Raw genomic sequence first — 7,567 nt, forward strand, 5'->3', positions numbered from 1 at the left:
AAGGAAAATTTGTCTTCCAAAACAAAGACTTCGATCAAACACCGCTAAGACATGTGGGAGCGTGTACCGTAAAAAAATCAGATTCAAATGCTTTTATTTTCTTTCCAAAACACTAATTTCAATCACAGAAATATATATAATGTGAATTTATCGTTTTGGTAAGCGAAAACCTAGACAGAGACGAACAGAACAGATTCTCATGATCTCCTAAACATGCGCTCAATGTTAAGTTTTGAAGAGCTACTGCGCATTGTACGATATTACCATAATGATGTTTCGACTCGCTGAAGTGTGTCACGCAATGGAATAAAAAACAATATCTCACCAAAAGGCCCAACTTCTTCTATGTCTCGAGAAAATACGGTTCTAAAAGTAATGTATTTGACACCTTTGATGCCGGTGAAAATTAAATCTACTTCTGTAATGAAAGCCATCCAAGTCTAATGATTTACGTATACTGGTCTTATAACGACTGGTAAAGTATGAGTAAACGATGATATATAAAATAATCTTTGATTACAGAGATTTTTCGGTGCTAGTGATATCGATGTCAGTGATGTCAATGTTTCCTTGTTGACAACTAGTACTATTAGTGTATTCAAGAACTTATATTTTATCGCCTTTATATCTTGCGAAATACCTGATCCATCACTTTATCATTCTAAGCTGTTAATGTTACTACTATATTCGACTCAAATAACTTCCAAGTATTACTAAGTCGTTTTTAAACACAGGGAATTAAAAGCAAAACATTGAAAGTGATCTCGAAATTAGGGAATAAAATTACTCCCGGCGTATGTGTTGAGGAGTATTAGGTGTCTAGCTGTTTTCATCAAAACACTAGACTTATAGTTAAGCATAAAATAAAGGATTTCTTTAAAGAGTCCGATAAATTCAGATATATTTGACGACTGTAGTGTATAATACTCATATCAATATTCCAAAACAACTAGTAAGTTGATCTGAACGTACGTATTTGATCACGTACAGAGCATGACACAAGTTGATCCATACGTCACGCATCTTAATGTTTGGTAATCCCATACTTATCAGCGAAGAGAGTTTAGTCTAGAATGCCTGATTGTGATATCGAACTTCAAGCATATAGGTCATTGACTTTTAAATTTCTCCAGAATCGGTGGGTTTGCCTATGGGCAGACCTGCCACACAAGATAGATCTAATAATGTAAAATAGGACTTACAATTTAATTAACTAAATTAATTCGTACTTAAAGTATCTTGAAGAAAAAATTATGCGAGCATTGTGATAAGAAATTGTAGAATTAGGGAACAAAAACTCGAAGTAAAATGAGGGATTCGAAGAGGAACAAGATACGATATGTCAATGCTTTTGAATGGGCCGAGGTCTAAATCACAAAGATAGTTGGATGTGATCAGCTTTTGTCGGTAAAATGCGGCCAAAATTATACTCTTTGCTCCTAGCTAGCTACCATTTCGAGTTTTTTTTCGCAAGGTTGACCTCGGTGACTCAAAAATATTAATATTAAATAGCAAGCATTCAGAAAATAATCCTGGACTATTCCGGTATAACCTTCTTATAATACGAATGCTAATGATAAATTTGTGGAACCGATATTCTTAGTTCTCAGGCGACTATTGAAAGTCGTTTATGTATGTTGGGACTCCTGTGTTGTTTAGATCTCAAGGAGAAGGATTGGAAACAAATGGGGCTGTGGTTGGAAGCAGGGGAGTCCTTAGTATCTGTGGTAGGTTCGAAGGGGGGGGGGGGGGGGGGGGGGGAGGAGGGGCAGGGGACTCTCGTTATTCGTAATTTATATTTCTTGGACCCAAATATCCATAATTTTTTTCCCACCGATTTAATTAGCAGCAGTGGTACTTTATAAAATAACTGTTATCAATCTAGCTTTCTGATTGGTTGGGAGCGGGTGCTTTATGAGAGCACACAGCACATACGCGTACTTTCAGTTGCGTCATTCCTATCCAAAATAACGGTTATTGTAATTTGTATTTTCTAAAAGAAATAAAAAAGTTGCTTGCTGGTCTGTGTGCAGTTATGAAACCCTTGGGAATTGGAAGAACACCCGAGAAGTGCCGAGGAGCAAACCGCTACGCGTCGTGCTTCTCCTAACACTTCTAGTCTCGTGTTCTGCCATATGAACCCCTGCGTGCCCACAGCACACACGCGCGTTTTCTATTTCTTCATTAATTCAATCTGTGGGTGACCTGTGCGCCGAGCTTTGATCAGTCCAGAGGTCGTTTAAGGTTAGCTCGATGTGTTTCAGGGTTCGATAAAATTTAAGTTGGGTTTGCAATTGGCTTTCCTTTAGTTCATCTAGATTCTGTCCGTCATCCTTGAGACTAAAAAGGGATTAAAAATTCTAGAACCCTTTGCCACCTCCATGTTTTTGACAAGGTTGACGCTAAGAAAGTTCCCGTACGGATGTGCAGAGATATTTTCAGCTAGTTATAGTCAAAACGTCTGCAAATTTTAGTGCTTAATTTGGACATTTCTATCTATTTCGGAAGAAATCGAAAGAGAGCATTTTAAGCACCACTACAAAATCACGAAAACGAATTATTGTCATATATTTAGATTTTGGAAAAGACGAAAACGTTTAGTGAAGATTCATGAAATGAATCTATAAATATTGAGTTTATCTGCAGAGTGCAAGTGTGTATTTACAGTCGATAAGTGCTTATGGAGTTCCTATGGTATGGAAAAAAGAGCGAAGACTGGAACAAATACTGTTGTGTTTCTTGCAATTGATTACACACTCAGTTACTCGAAAACTGGACTATGATAAAAGTTTGCAATGATATAAACGATGTGTCAACTGGATCGCTGTTACCATAGTAACAATGAACTATTATCTAGAAAACCAGAACTACGTTAACGCGCATGCGCACACTTCATCATTTTAAGCGCTGATTTTCCGCGCTAGAAAAATTGTTTATTATTATTTTGGTTGATTAATTAATTAACCAGGACCATACTTCCAGACATCGAATGCTGAACCGTCGTATGGACTTACGGCTACGCTGGAGATTTCGACCCCAACACCGCTGTCCCGGGAGGAATTACAGACTGATCAGGAAGCTCGGCCGAAGCCTAAGGGAGAGGTTAGTCGGCCCCTAGACCGTAGATGATTAACCCCTTGCTATGACCAGCAGACCCAGTAAATCTCTTGTGTCGCTGATGATTAGGTACCAATGGTCACTCCTTTCCATATGGGATGCGTTTAGAAAAACAGACCTTTGGCCATGACGGGCTTCATAGGCAAACTTGGGGTAAATATGAAAATGTAGATGTTGTTTACTTATCCTTTAAGGAACTTTAGCAGGAGGCACTTTTTAAAAAACGATTCGTATAATGCGCAAATTAAGAATATGCTCGCATGCGCACTCAACGAAACGGTTAGTAATATTACTAGTTATTTTAAAAAATATTTAAAAATTTGAAAAATCGAACGCGATCCAAAATCCAGTATTGAAAATTTTTAATTTATAGTAATTAATAGTACGACACGAAAAAAACTGAGAAAGGGTGCATGAAAAATAGCCAATTTTATTGTAAACAAGCAAACTTAAAGTGCTACTATGACGAAAATCGCTCAAACTTGGATTCAGCTGAAACTTCCTAAGAATACTCTTTAAAGGTCCAATAATCACTGTATGAAGTGTTTTCTCGATATTCAGTACGAAAGTATGATATTTTTACGATTATTTTTTGGAGTCTGTGACGTCATACACTCAACATCAAACATTGCTACATATATTTCTTTGTATATAAATCCTTCATTTATTTTATTCCTATGAAGCCCAAAGGGTGGCTAATGTGCTTATTTCACATTACTTGTGACTATAATTTGTATTTTGGGGTGTTTGGGCATTTCTTTCTCCTTTTACTACTGATATTTTGATCATAAACTACAAAGAAACGTATGGAGCGATGTTCGATGTTGAGTGTATGACGTCACAGACTCCAAAAAATAATCGTAAAAATATCATACTTTCGTCCTGAATATCGAGAAAACACTTCATACCGTGATTATTGGACCTTTAAAGAGTATTTTTAGGAAGTTTCAGCTGAATCCAAGTTTGAGCGATTTTCGTCATAGTAGCACTTTAAAAGTCACGAGCTCAAATCACTTGACGCGAGCCGCACAACGGAAAAGGAGAAATTTTTTCGCGCTGACATCAGCAAAAAAACCCGTTTCAAAACCGGTTCCCAGACCGTGTATTATTGCTCTGTAACTGCACTCGAAAATTGGTCGTAATGCACGAGAAACTGAGTGTGTCGAATGATACGTATATTCAATATTTTATACTAAATGTGGATAACACCGGTGTGGGTCGAAACGTCAAGTAAACTTGTCGCTATAAACTTTATAATTAAATTACAAAAACCGTGAAAGTGCGCATGCATGCGTGCTGTAAGCTCTCATAAAGCACGCTCTTCTAACCAATCAGAACGCGAGATTAATGACAGTTATTTTATAATTCTACTTCTCCAATACACAGACACTCAGTAACAACTTTTACGTCCACATTTGAACAGAAGTTTGAAGCAAAAACAACATGTTGCTTTGACTTAATTGCTTTGATTTCAACATCACACCAACTTAAATTCCTATAAAACTCAGTCACTGACGAAGCGGCTTCCCAAGGCTTCGAGGATTACGAACTATTGCCTGCCGCGTTGTTGTTTTTTGTTTTTGTTTAAAACTTAGAGAGTTAAAGTCGAGTAATATTTGTTTTCGGTTTTTGTTTTCGGTTTTTGTCCATCATTTCCAACATTTAAAAACTATTTCTTTCACACTTTAAACTTTAAAAAATGGTATCCAATTATTTATTTTGTCCTTACCTTAAATATCCATCTTTTAAACCAATTCCTGTCCATGTCCCACTATTGCTAGAAAACACTACTAATATTCCTTGACGATTTGTTGGTTTGAACCAGAGTTGTACATGTGTCAGACAAACCGTCCCAAAAGCTTCTGAATTCGACATTTCAGTCATGTTGTACTGCAAGAAGCTTTGTCCTCCAAAAAACATCTCTGAATTGTCATTTTTAGCCAAATCTTTACTTGTAAACGACATTGGAAGTATTGTAATCCATATAAGAATCGTTTGAAACGATAAAGATAACTTTTTAGCAGTAGATTCCATTGTTTTTCTTTCTGGGGAAAAACTGTATCAAGTCGTTTGTCCGCCGACGCTTATTCCAAAGTACACACAGTGTTTGTAAATACAAATTGACTCGAATTCTATCCTTGGTTTTTCAGATAAGCGACCAGACTTTTCTGTAAACAATATAAGTAATAAGATTTCATTGAAGACTTAAAGTTATCTTGAAAACAGGTGAAATTTGCCGTTTTGAGTGGATTCTCCCACAGAACCGTCCATTCACCGACTTCTCCGAGTTTAGGAATCCAGTATTTGTTGCATGAGTTTCTCTTTGTGTATCAATAAATCCAACATCTGCTTTTTCCATTACGATATTCATTGTTTGCAACACCAAGCCAGGCAGAGATGATGGTAATTGGTGTCAGTATTTACGGGTACTGATTCGTAATAACGCTGTCCTATATCTAATTTTCGTAGAAACAGCTAAATTAAAATGAAATTAAGGCTTTGATTGCTTGTCCAATCTCACCTCAGCAATGCCAGCAAAGCTGTCAACTAAAAACAAAACGGTTCTTAAGAAAAGTAATTTGGTTTTAAGTATAACATCGAACCATAATCATCCAAGAAAAACGCTTTCTAGTTTGAATGTTGTCATTCACTGTTCAAATGTGTGATGCCACAAAGGTGCCAAAACGTGAAAACAGGTAAAACTGGTTTTTAAAATGTTCTCGTCTGTGAATGTAGGAAACCTTTGTGCCACAAATGAGTTTTTTTTTTGCAAAGAGTAAGTACTAATAGTCGAGTACAGCAAACAGTGTTGAAAATCAACGCTTCGATACTAGTTTTGAGCGGGAAAACTGGGTCTCTTTCTGTACAGCTATATAGTATGGTTGTTTTCCTAATGTGTGGGTTAAAAAAGCAACAATCTTAGGATAAGAAAATTACGTGTATGCAATGAACGTTTATTCAAAAGTGTTAACCAGAGTTTAGTTCATTTAGTTTTCATTGGTTAGAAGTTCAAAGGTTCGTGCCATAGGCTTCATTTCTTGTTTCAAGCGAGGCTTTGTGAACGGGTGTTAATTGTAGTATATGAAAAAATTTCGCTCGTTCATTAAATGTGTGACTAGTGGGGGAAAGGCTGGATTCTTTTATTGTCGTTTTTTTTTTCTTTTTTCTTTTTTTTTTTTTTTTTTGAATGGGGCGGAACTAACAGAGGCTATGTATACCCAGCTACAAAAAGCACTGTTACTGGCAAAGGTTTTTTGCGCAACTTTTTCCCGCGCAAGAAAAACTATTTTAGGTTGTTAAAACTCGTAGACTTGTGCTCGTGCTTCATAAGAGCACTGAGAATGTGCGCGCGCTTTATGCCAGTATCGAATATATACCTATTATAATATAGTCAAGTAAATCCGTGCGATCTGATTGGTTGAAAAGCATGAACCATTTGCCCATGGGCTGCACGCTCACGTCAGCTTTTTTTGCTTCGGCGAAAAAAAACCTTTTTCTATCTTTTTGCTGACAATTTATCTAGAAAAGATAACTGAAAATGACTGAAAAAACTAGCGAAAATACTCATCAATCTCCGACATTTAGTATAGAGTTGTCATTTGATCAGCCTAGTAATAAAACGTCAAGATTTGCATCACTTTTAAACAGTGAGCTGGACAAGATTGTGTCAGAGCGTCACTCCAAAAAGACAAAGCAAACCACAAATTGATAATTTGACTATATTATGAAAGCAATGGATCATAAGTAGCTGTGCGTCCATCGAGTTATGGATGCACGCGGGAGGTTGCTTAAGCATGAGGTTGCATGATCCATTCCTTAATTTTAAAAAAAAGTTGTTATCGCCAAAGGCCAGAGGCGATAGTTATAGCAGATAGGCGAAAAGCGATATGGGAGATTCCAAGATCCAAGAATAGCTGGAATGACCTGTGTTTCTGCTTCTTATTCTCGTTACGAACATGGACCTTAGTGTTGAGACTGATTCAATGTTGTTTTCTATGCCCGTCTCGGAATGACCTATCCGCGCCTGTCGTCTTTCACGATGACAACGTTTTTTGAAATATTAATATTTTAGATTTATATTATATATATATTATATATTATAATATATTTTCAAAAGAATGGCTATCCTTATTGCTATACTATTTAAGGAGTATAAAACACACGCGCATGTCTCTGTACTGTGATATAAACACGCTGGAATCTGTAGAGCACGAGAGAAGCATGCTTAGAAACACGAGGCGTACCCGAGTGTTTCGTCTTGCTTCTCGAATGCTCTACAGCTCCAAGCCGGAGTTTTGCTTTGTATGCTATGTTGGAACTCATGATCACAGCGCAGTGAGAGGGCGGCGTAGCGAACATTTCCAATGCTTCCCAATGTCCCGCTTAGCATTGGCATTTCCACTTTTATATATAGTCTATTTGATGATTCGGGTGATTTTGAAACTGCTGA

The sequence above is a fragment of the Actinia tenebrosa genome, unplaced genomic scaffold (genome assembly GCF_029948245.1).
Source record: "Actinia tenebrosa isolate PJP-AT-01 unplaced genomic scaffold, QUT_ActTen_1.0 PGA_scaffold2__45_contigs__length_23673736, whole genome shotgun sequence".
NCBI classification, from domain to species: domain Eukaryota; kingdom Metazoa; phylum Cnidaria; class Anthozoa; order Actiniaria; family Actiniidae; genus Actinia; species Actinia tenebrosa.